Raw genomic sequence first — 13275 nt, 5'->3', positions numbered from 1 at the left:
TATGATTACCTACCAGTTCGATTTAAAAATATATTCTTACATTAAACAGGCTATCTATTAAGGAAGACTAAAAACACGTCATGACCTACGGTGTTATGTTAATCAGGGGCTAGTTAATTATAAATATGAAATTAACACAGTTCCAACAATAGTAAGTAAGTAACGTCCAAATAACAAATATTATCTTATAAAATTAAATGAGCAAATTGTATTAATGTGTAATTGTATTTAACTAACATGACTGTATTTTTAGATGTTGAAAAAGAGCAACTACTGAGTTTCTTGCCGGTTCTTCTCGGTAGAATGTACATCCGAACCGGTGGTAGCTTCAGTTAATATAGTTTGTTAAATGACGATTCAAAAGTGCTTGTAAAAGCCTACTTGAATAAAGCATATTTTGATTTTGATTTTGTTTTTTGAATATCTGTACTAATATTATAATTGCTAAAATAAATATGTTTGTCTGTATGCTGCCAAACCACTTAACGGCCAAACCACTTAACTTTGAAGCAAACTTGAATTTCAAGGAAACACTTATACTTTTTCATGTCTATCCCCTAAAACGGGAGTGAACAAATTTATTTCGTTAAGGTTGAAGGTGTGTTCTCAAGGGATATGTGCAACCAACCCATACAAACTCGGCATCCAAAAAACAACTTGTATAAAATTTAGGTACAAGTGTACTATTGTCCTGTATATTTTTTCACGCTAAACGTTCGGGATTCAGAGATATAAAAAGCTGAAAGTGAATATGACTGTTATTGAATGTCTTCTGGGAATATAGGCGAGTTATTTTATGTTTGTACAAACTAAATAAAAACGAAAACTACGTCACTTCTATTTGAACTATTTAGTTTAAAAAATATCTCATCGATGTGCGATAAAAATAATCTTTTTAAAATGAATAGCAATAATTATTTTTACACTAAATTAAATTATGTTGTATGTAATGCAATCCAATGAAACCTGATGATAAGCCCAAAGACAATCACATTGTAAGAAATATTAATCCAACAAGCTTGGAAACTTATAAGATTCTATGTCCCATGTGCCTTCAAGTAGCGGAACACAACACGACGTATTGCTGTTTGGCGGTAGAATATCTGTGAATAATACCTATCCGAATGCGTTCGCATACAACCAAAAAGTGTAAAATCCAATCCCTAATTAAACCTCTTCATACCGTATTATCGATCACATCATAATAAGCGTTCGAACTCGTTCATAATTTATTCTTAATTATACATAGCAATGGCGTACATCACATCTTCCTATAAATTAATCCGTGATATTGTTGTTCAAGATTTAATTGGTGATAATGGCCTTATCGTTAATTAACTCTCAATGGCTTTGGTTATTTCACCGCAGTGTGTATACTTAGGTTAAATATAATCGTTGTGTAATATTGAATACGTTATCGATTGCTAGGTCAGGGTGTTTCGCATTCTAATTCAAAATTTACTTAGGTTTAATTAGATTCTTGTAAGCGATTCGGAATGTTCATATTACAAGAATAAATTAAGTAAAAGCAAGCACATGTTTTCGATGAAGACTTTATTGAGAAATATTTACACACTTACACACTTAATATATATGTAGTTGGTAAATGTAAATATTTATTATAAAGGGCCTATTTTTTTGGACTTTTACCATTCCAACCTAACCTAACCTAAAATGTATATCCTAAGATTTACCAAGTGAATGATGGTTAAAGTTCGTATCCCAAAGGTTTATGGACATTTACCATTCATAATCGGTAAATCTTAGGTTTTACTGGAAAATCTTAAGATTTACCTTAGTTCGAGCTTTCAGTAACATGTATATATAAATGTACACTATCGCGTTGGTCGCACGCGAAACAACTCGTTTATGCAACAGATCTTTACAAATTTCAAAACCTATGACAGGATTTTTTTTATTTAATTTCATTTAGACTGACGACGTATGTTCGCTCGATTTTTAATTTTTTTTAAACAGCTATAGCGCCGCTCTACTTGGCCAGTATCTTTTAACCGCTCTCTAAAATTAATTCTTTGTTAAATCATAACAATTTATTAAATTGTAATCAAGAAACCTCTTTATTTTTCTGCACATTTACGGCTGGCGCTCTTCAAAATGTGACTAACCGATTTTTTTATTTGCAGTTAACGTCCCATAATCCAGGACAAAACCAGGACAAAAATCGACCTACGCTATTATAAATAAGATATATGTCGTTAAGACAGCTTTATATCGACGGGTCCTCAATAGATGGCGCTGGTTAGAAAAGCGTCAAGCGTTGTTTCGTCTTGAAATGACGTTTGAGTGCGGTCTGAGCTTGATTAGATTGTTACCGGCAATTTGCTGTCAATGTCAAGCAAATAACAATTAAAAAGAGATTGGGGGCTGCCATTAAAAGAAAGATTCTATAAAAATGGATTAATGGAAAAACAGTATAAAACTCACTGCTTTATCTTATTAACAAAACGTCATAAGAGAAGACGTCTACGCAATTATTTCTCTGGAATCGACGACTAAATATGTCTGATGACGGCGATGAACGCGAGCAAGATTGAGGCCGGACGCCATCTTAGCGGCTCTCAGACACATATGTATATCTTGCATGGAATGAACATAAACTAACGTCTCGAGTTATCTAAACTTTTTTTTTTACACTGGTACAGATATATATCTTCCAAATATTCTACCGTTCATGTTGGTAACTTTTACTAACTTAACGAGGTACTGTTTATTATTAAACGATCAATCTGTCTGACATTTATTCTAAGCTAACGACCTTCGCACGGGTGCAATACTGGTAGTAAATATACTACAGAATGACATCATATACAGAGTTCATAGCTTTATTCATTGGACAATAAAAATCGGTATGTCCCTGCGTTTTAAATCTGTGATATCTTCGAAAATATTTATTTAGTCTATATTAAATGGACAAATTATTTTTATACGCATTCAAGCCCGTCTGAACGAGCGGAGTTCCGATATTCTACCCCTTTTTTTTTTAAAGAACACTCGTTCTTTAAAAAAAAAGAGCCAGTGTGATTACAAGTACTTACATCAAATCAGTTCATTGGCAATGTAAGGATAACGATTATTGTATAGACTACCTACCATAACGTGGCTCATTTTCTTAAGTGCATATGTACCATGATAAAGAGGACTTTACTTTATCCTATTACGGAATTTCCCATGACCTCAAATATTTTTTCATAACCTTCATTTTCTCTTTTCATTTTAATACCAGCTTTAATTAGGTAAATACAACTAAGAAACTTATTCATAAATGTGGACAAACATGTCGTCAAATGTGCCAAATTTCAAATCGATAACGAACGTAATTATTCAGATTAATTGACATTTGACAAGTGACACGCGACGAGCGTGTAACCCAAAATACTGCCTTCGTGTACCAACTATTCTTTACAAATGAATACTGTAGAGTACACAGATCTATAATAACATATTCATTAGCATTAGATTTATATTTTATATAAATATGTATTATCTGTGTATTTATGCATCTGTCATCTCGAGTGATACACATCGCAAAAGCGCGGGAAAAGGATATATATAAAATGGGCGCGCGGTGAAGACGGTGTGTGTGAACAGCGAGCTGATATTTAAATATAATATTTAGTTTATTTAATTGGTAGATCGACTTTACATGTGAACATTACAAATACCATAGTAAATTCAAATTATAATTATAAATTTGAAAGTGAGTTTATTTTTACCCTTTATTGTCTTTACTGCTTAACTAAACATCATGAAACTTTGCAAACACGACGTATATACTTATAGTATTAAGTAATATTCTTTATTTATCAATTTTTTTTTTGTGACATGAAAATTTTTATAGGCAAAGTTAAAAACAATGGACATATTAGCGCTTAAGTGTCGACACAAACGTAAATCGATTCCCACATTCTCGTCAATCCGTTGAGACGGTAAGCCGAAAATCAATCGTAGGACTACCAGTTAGTCTTGCCTTCCGATGTGTAACACTGCCAAATGGTTCGCTAATTATTCGTGAGAAAAATATGTCACTGTTATAAATTAAAATTTTATTTCAATTTAGAAGCAAGGCTATTATAGCCAACTGCCCAATGTTTATCTTCTTGCATCAAAATGTCAATATAAAATTTCATAATTTGCACGCTCATATACATAAAATCGTTATCTTAAAAGACTAATTAATCTAAAAACACATACGATTCGAAATACAAATCACATATCCGACTTATACGCATCTTCATTTTTTTAACTCGTAATTAATCACAAGTTAATTGAAAACATTTAAATCATAATCATTAAATTAAATATAAGGGCTGAATTAATTGCGACAGAATAATAATAAATCCAGTTTATAAGTACATTTGAGACTGAATTCGAGCCGAGAAAATAGACGTTAATATTTAAACTAGAGATAAACACTTTTAAATTGACGAAAATAGTACATTTTCTTTTATTTTGTTTTGAGATAAAAATGTTTGATTGTTTACAAACTGATTTAATAATAAAATAGTAAACGATCCCAAAATTTTTATTTTAATAAGATAAGAAGGAGGTTATTGTTTCAGCTGTGATTTTAATTTTATAGTATAATATGTAAGGATATTAAATTTATTAATATTTTTTTACTATATCATACAATAAATTATTTTGATCTATATTTATTTCATTATGTATATGTCTAGATAGACTGTCAAAGACGCGAAAAAAATAGTGGCCAACTGGTGGCCACTTAGGACATGCACACTAGTAAATTAATTCGACGTTTGGCGAGTGTCAAGCGTAGCGTCACGAAAACAAAGAATAATGAAGTTGGCTCGTTTTGTTTTTGTACTTTTATGGTGCGACACTCTATCTAGACATATGTATAAATAATCCAAGATCTAAAACAAAACTTCAAGGGTCTGATTTATTCTACCAATTTACCGTCCAAACATTCGCGAATATTAACAATCTTTAACTTGATCTCTTTGTTTTTAAGTACATAAGCAAATATTATTAAAGATTATTTTACGAATTGTAAATCATTTACCACAATAAACAATCGTTTATTCCAAGAAAAAATACATGTTTTATAACATACATGAAAAATACCGTAAGCCTATTTTTGTCCCAGTGACTATGGAAAGATATAATATGGATATAATATGGAGATTTTCTATGGGCTGCATATAAAAATCGGTTATAGTCTCATTTTGAAGAGCTCCAGCCGTTTTTGTGAAGAAAATTGAAGAGGATTCTTGATTGTAATTGCTACGATTTAACAAAGAATTAATTTTAAACAGCGGAATAATTTATTGACCGGGTACAGAGCGGCGCTATGGATGTGTTTAAAAAAACGTAAAACTTGCGAACAGACGTCGCCAGTTTAGCTTGAAATTAAATCAAATCAAAATCTGTCATAGTTTTGAAATTTTTAAAAATCTGTTGAATAAACGCGAAGATTCGCGGGATACTCACTAGTTTGTCATAATTCGCGGTTGAACTAGCGACTGTCTATTCAAAGTATAATTTTGCCATATACATAATATGTAACAAACATACATTTTTTTTCTTCACTAGGAAATTCATGAACGAATATAATAAAAGGGTTTAAATAAGAAATAATAAAGTGACATTTAAGTATTACATAATGAGCGATTTACTTCTAGAAATCCATTTAGTTCCTCAAACTACGTCGCATTGTTTCATGAACATAAACACTTTGAACCGGCGCTATTTCTGCTCTTTCCCAGTGACCTAGCTCGTGTCCTGACAAAACTAGTTTCATACTCCACTCAGGTGTTTATTTAGTTTTACAGGTGCTACGGAATATGGGTGAGTGGTTTGAATATACAAGCGCGTTACAAACAAAAGTTTTCAACAAAAAAAGACTAATAACATTGCTTTTTCTTTTACAAGCTACCATTAAAAATATTAAATGTATTATCGTGTAGTGTTATAAACACATTTAACATTATAATCATAGTCGTTAATCGAATTAGACCAGTGGTTAGAACATGTTATGAATCTATAACCGAAGATTACGGATTCAAAACCGGGCACCACTGAGTCTTATGTGTGTAGTTTATATTTATAATTCTCGTGCTCGGCGAAACGGGAAAACGTCGTTAGAAAATCTTCATGAAATTACCCAAAATGTGTCTCCACCAACCTGTATTGTATTCATGTGGTGCAAAAAGGTCAAAACTGAATCGTTAAGAAGCGAAACCTTGTCCAGCGGTGGGATATTTACTAGTTTTGATAATATATATACATATATATGTAATTGTATACATTATTAATTCTAGTAAACATCCATATATATATACAAGGATATACTGACAGGAACTGGTATCCTTACCTCATGTGGTAAACCAATTTAATGATCGATCGAGCCTGTCTAGGTTCAGTCAAACGTTCGAAGGCTAGTCGATCAGGTTAGAGGTTAGTAATCACGTTGAGCAATGGTATTAGATTCTTGTATAATATAAGTCAAATAAATAGAAAGATTCACCCAATCAATCTACGTTATATCTTGTATGTATGTATATCATATATTTTTAGGTCACTTACAATGGTATGCTTTGGATATAAATAAGGCTATAAATAACTAAAAAGTATTCATCTCAGATTACAAAACAAAAGGCAGATGGAGCGTGCGAAACATTATCGTGAAGCAATGACAGCGAATACAAATCAAAAGCGAATGCAAATTTCCAGTGATGTGTGTAGTAATTGACAAATACGTCAATCTATACTTCAATACTATACTTACTAATATTATAAATGGGAAAGTAACTCTGTCTGTTTGTCGCTCTTTCACTACCAAACCAATGAACCGAATTTGATAAAATTTGGTGCGAAGGAAACTTGAACTCCAAGGAAAGACATATAGGCTACTTTTTTTACCTAACACATGAAAACCTAACACTAAAACGCGAGCGTAGCGTAATTTTACAGTTTTTTTTACGTATAAACAACGTTACACATTACCGGGGAGTCGCGTTCGTTTTTGCTTTAGTATTAAATTTTGCTGCACTACTGTTACGTACTTCATCTACCTTTTATTTTATAATCTGAGAACTTAATGATAAATGGCCAATAATGGCTCTAGAATTTTATCAGCTAAGGAAGAACATAATTTATTCCAGTATTTTATTTAGCTACCATCGTTTCTGAATTTATATGTATTGTATGAAAACTTTTTCTTTTTAGGCAAAGATATTGAATAATGGAGTTTTTAATACAGGAGACAGTAATACAATATGTGACATTTGATGTCAAGAAATATATCTCGTAAATTAACAACGATTGCCGAGGAAACGCCGGAAATTGTCTTCAGACTCATTGAGTTTCTATTAGGATGCAAGTTCCTATTTTTCTTTGTTCATACTACAAATACGATTTAACTTAGATATTGAAATAAATCATTTCGTACATCTGACAGCGAAATTTTTTTAATCATATCTTAAATTTATATCAATCTGATTTCGGTTATTTATTTTTCTTGAAATGAAACCTCTTTTGATTTGAAACTCGATAAAACGGAAATGCATCACGACAAAGACAAATATAAAATATATGTTAATTTGCATATCCGCCGCTTTTTGTAGGTAGATTTATTTATAAATATTTTACAATTACAATAACGTAGACTTTATAACGTCTGACAAAATACAAATTGTATATGACGTTTTAAAAGTAAATACATAAAAATAAACAATTATTCAAATTGTAATTTTTGAGTTTTCAATTTATTTATTAACAACATATTATATATATTATATTGTATATTATATATATTATATTGTATATTGTATATATTGTAGCAAATGAAGAAGATGAGACTATAGAATGGGCGGGAGGGGGAGGGGGGAGTGTAAATGCATAAAATGCGATGTCTCCCCGCCATTGTCCTCTTACAGTTTCGGCACTCGTCGTGGTAGCATTGTTAGACTGTTTCTCTAGCTGCTTATTTTTGGAATTCTGTATTGATAATATAAATACGGGAAATATTACCAGTATATTTCCTTGAATCGTAATACCATCACCTATTTTTTTTTTATTTTAGACTATTGCTCGTATTTTATACATCCAAGTTTGATGATGATTGAAGAAAAAATCAGAAGAATATTTGGCCCTATTTCAACGCATGTGGCCTCCGGGTGTGTAACTCTTTTTCAATCAATGAAATCTAGATATATATAACCAGATAAATGGTCTCCATATTCGATTTTATTATTCACACATCGCACTTGTTTATTCATAATATTTATTCTACGTACTTCCAGAGTTTGCTTTGAAAATTATTACTTTAAAAAATTCCAAGTTCTTGAACAATCAAACAACTTCCGGTCTCTGATTACAAGAGCGCATGAAAAGTGAGTCGAGCTCCTGATTACAGCTAGACAAATACTAGCGTCTGTTTGTCTATTTTCTTGGCAGGATGCTTTGAAATAAAGTGAAGTTGTGTTTTTTCATTTAATATTGAAAGGTTTATTTAAGTCTTCCGTCTGGTGGCTATAAAGTAAAGTATAAAGCTGCAAATCGTGAGGTTCTGGACAAAGCTTAAGACGGTTGAGAAGATATATTTTGGGTTTTTGGTCACCTGTGCAATAGGATTCTTTAAGTAATCTATTAGCTGTGAAATCAAATGTAACTAATTTATAGTTTTATGTTGAAAATAGGTAAGCCTAATGAATATTTACCTAAGCATATCTATTAATTAATACAATTCATTTAAATGAGACCTTTAAATAAGAAGAGGGGAGAGCCGATATATCTTTGCGCCACGATTCGAAATTGCGTTTCAATGGATATGAATTATATTATATGTGTTTCAATGGATGAATACTCCTAGCATTTTATCTTGGTGATATTCAACGTGATCACTATTTGTATAATTTTTTTTTTGATCGTGAATATATTATTTTTATTTAAGAATCAAGTAACGATGACTTAACCATTGAAGATGATGCTTCGTAACCAAAAATACAGGGCGTCCAAACGGCCAAAAACCACTGAGCTTCCATGTGCTTAACTTGTTTATATATTGTATAATTCATCCTGTGTTTATTGTGCAAGTTCAAACATTGTGAGGTAACTTGCGTATGGCGGATGAAATTTGCCATACGAATACAAACCAACGTGCTGGAATAAAAGACCAATCTTCGCCTCAGAGGAGATGCCTTTGCCCAAGAGTGATACTTTACAGAATTTTAATTCACTTTTGTAATTTTGTAAGTGAAAGAATATAACGATAATATAAAATTATTAGCAAAGGCATCAAATAAGTAATCGCCTGTAATACTCAGCTAATATTTTTTTTGTATTTTTTATATAACAAACTTTGCTAAGTAATATCAATGCCATAAGGTCAGACGAATGATGATACAGCTGTTGTTTCGTAATGTTAAAAACTTTGTTATTTTCTTTAGTAATTCTCTGTTCTTGAAATCACGAAGACAATTTAAAGTAAATTACGAGAACTAGAAAAATAAATTGCACGTTCAACCATTAGTCGTCGCATTGTTTATACTTTGTACGCTAACGTTGAAAATACAGTTGATTTTACCACCCTTGACATTGCAACGTTTTTTATTTTACCCAACGCATCTCGTTTCAAAGATAATTTGGGAGATTTTCTCTTTATCTTTGAGTATATAATTTGCAAAATTGTTCTATCACTATGAAATTATAGCTAATGAATTCACAGAATTTATTTTGGAATAATTCTATTGGACTACCTGATCGTACGTGGTCACCACTATCCATAGGCATTTGCACTATAAGAATTAACTTAGCCCTTTGATGGCCAATTACCCATCAACCTTGAGGTTAAAGATCATGAACCATTAACTAAGATGTTATGTTTAGTCCTTTATGTCTGTTGTTAAGCTGGCTCACTATCCCTTCGAGCTGGAACACAACATTCTAAATACTTCTGTTTAGCGATAGAATATTTGATTAGTGAGTGGTTACCGTGGTGGTAACCTATCCAGACGGGTTTGTATCTTGCAAACCCTAATACCAAGTATAAATGTGTTACAAAAAAATCATAGATTTGTTGAAAAAAATATGCTTAGAGTTTCCTTCGGTTGTTTTGAAGCACGTTCTCATTATATCTAAGTAACTTAATCACTGTCATTTTGTAACTCACCCAGACGTCTGTGAACTTCATCGACTACTGATCTTTGCTTCAAAATGTATAAATACTAGAAAAGCACACTAATAATAAAATAAAATAATTAGAGTATCCGGGACAAAAGTTCGTCAATAGAGCGATTGATCTTGCTCGGATTGTTCCACATAGATCTAAGTTTCGCCAGCTGAACTAAGATTTATTTTTAAAATCTATTTCTAATATACACATAAAATGCAACTTTATATTTAAATTTTGGCGCATGTGTCCAAAATTTCACCACCGAAAACCGCTTGACAAGTCAATTTTATGGTGCCACTTGGATGGTACTTAGCTTTGGTTGGTTAATGGTGTTGTGACCGATAAACATGATTTTTTTTAACCGACCAATCTCTTTATAAATTTTTTGTTTTAATAAAAAAGTTACTGGCCGGTTAGGGAGCGGTACTACGGCTGTATAAGACAAAATTAAAAATGTAAACAAAATAAAAGTAAATTGTTTTCGGCAAACTCTAATTCTGACTCAGCTAATGTATATGATATTAAAATTTTCATTTAATAGAGGTTTCATTATTTTGGCGCCAAATATAGATGAGTGACTTGAAGTTTACAATGAAATTAAATCAAAACAAAACCTGTCATAGATTTCGAAATTCCTAAAAATCATTTGAATAAGCGCGAAGTTTTGCAAGAGACACAGTAGTTATTCATTAAAAACACAAGTATGTACATGAAACACATTTAAAAAATCACACTTCAATTGAAATGTACTTATATTCAGATTATAAAACATAAGGCAAAAATGAATACAACATTAAAATCGAATGGAAATTCCCGGTAATGCAAAACAACGTGTCTTTTTGACGATATGAAAAAAGTACATTTTAATTATTTATTATTATTGATTTAGAACATTGTGTAGTAATTCTCTGAATAGTAAATAATACTTTTTGTGGCAGTTAAGTGTGGTCTCTTGATTCTCTAGAATTTTTTTTGTAAATCTTTTTATCTCAAAATTTATTCAAATTGAAGTACTTTAATCTTGAAAAACTTGGACCTTGTAGTAGTAGTGCAAATACGTTTATGATAAGTACACCTACAACTCGCCTTATTGCCTCCACTGGTGAGTGGAAGGCTATTTCATATTTTGCCTAGAATTCGTAGGGGAAATGCTGCTAGCAATCTTGCTACAGTTTGACACTAACTATTATTTTTTAAACGTATATAGTTAAGGTTTTAATGTTACTAATTGTTATGCAAATGAAAGATTTTATCTATAATAATATCGAGTGTAAACTTGGACACCAAAATAAATGTATAAAATAAATCAAAAATTTTGATTAATAAAATTTTCCGACTCCAAAGCACTTCGGATATTATGAGATGAAACATAAGTTCCAAAGTTGTATTGTTTCATTAATATTTATCTCTGTTCGTCTGTTTACAGGAACTCGCTGCTACGTCACAATCTGTTACTCTTCGCCTAACAATGTAAAGATAAATAGCGTAGCACGTGAGTGAAATTTTAATTTATTTTATATAAGATTCTCAGATAAATGGAACGAACGTCTGAGCAGTTTGCACCTGAACACCGAGTAATCCTTACTTACATTGTACGGTTAAGCTTGGTCCAACTTTAGCTTTACTTTAGACTTGTCTCAACTCTAGATTAGTTAGATAGCCTAGGGTCGATCGTTATTCAGAATTCTCATAATTTTTACTTGTACGTTTAATAGTAGTAAATACAGGAAGTAAATATACTATTGCTGGGCCAAGGACTCCTCTATATTTGCCTGTGATAGATACACATGTAACAGAATTTAATGTGATAAAATTCCAGGCTTCCACACGATATATTTCTTCGCATAAAAATTGTAAAGTTCGAGATTAAAAGAAGCAATGCACGTTAAAATTGTTACTTAAAGGTATGTAATAAGCCGGATTTGAACCTGCGATTAATGTTTAAAAAGACACTTTGCCTGTGACTTTGCCACCGCTATCAGACAAGCCAAATGTATACAAAAAAAACATTATATATCAAATTTTACATAGTTTGTTATTGTGATGATGTACAGTGTAAATAATGTGCTGCTTGCTAACGATATCAAAATCAATATCAAATCAAATAAAACATTATTCAAGTAGACTTTTGATTCGTTTTACAAGATTAAATGTAAAGTTACAACCGATTCGTAATTTACATTTTATCGAGAAATCTGACATTAATTTCAGTACGTTTTTTCACGTATTTGGACGTAAATTCCTAAAATTATCCTTAAACTTAAATGTACATTATTCTATTATAAATAATCACGCACGGTTAACCGATGATTTCAGGTTCAAATCCAGGCAAGCATTACTGAATTTTCACGTGCTTAATTTGTGATTATAATTCGTTTCGTGCTCGGCGGTGAATGAAAACATCGTGAGGAAACCTGTGTCTAATTTCAACGAAATTCTGCCACTTGTGTATTCCAACCCGCATTGGAGCAGCGTGGTGGAATATGCTTCAAGCCTTCTCCTCAAACGGAGAGGAGGCCATAGTCCAAAAGTGGGAAATTTACAGGCTGTTAATTTTAATTAATCACATTATCAATTTACGCAATACAACTGCACATAACAATTAATATTGCATTTAATACAACAAGGTAAGTTTTCATTAAACGTTAAATTATGAAACTCAATTGAGAGGGTCAGGAAGCTGTTAGCCTTACTTATCAAACCGGACACGTAGGTGGCCGCAGGAGATAAATTAATTATGAAGTTTTTGATGAGCTTTTAACCGCTTTAAATAAACGAAATGAAACACGAAGATATTATTCATTACGGTTATTGTTAAATTGTTTTATTAAACGACAGTTGTGCAATGGCTTACGGGCCGTCAAGAATACGGAAGTCGTAAGTTTGATCCAAACTAAGCCCAAGTGGGGCTATCGTCATCCCTACCTTAAACATAAGCTGACGTTTAATTATATAGGAATATTGGTAATTTCTCAAACATAGTATTACTGTGATCTATCTATCTATATAAATAAAAAATTTCGTACACCGAGAAGATTCCTGGGGCAAATAAAATATCACTTAGTATATTTGACATTCAATTTAAATGTTTAATGTAAACCTTTATACCGTGCGAAGTC

Source organism: Vanessa atalanta, chromosome 15 (assembly GCF_905147765.1).
Source record: "Vanessa atalanta chromosome 15, ilVanAtal1.2, whole genome shotgun sequence".
NCBI classification, from domain to species: Eukaryota; Metazoa; Arthropoda; class Insecta; order Lepidoptera; family Nymphalidae; genus Vanessa; species Vanessa atalanta.
The sequence above is the reverse complement of the archived record's forward strand: the minus strand, read 5'-3'. Positions refer to the sequence as shown.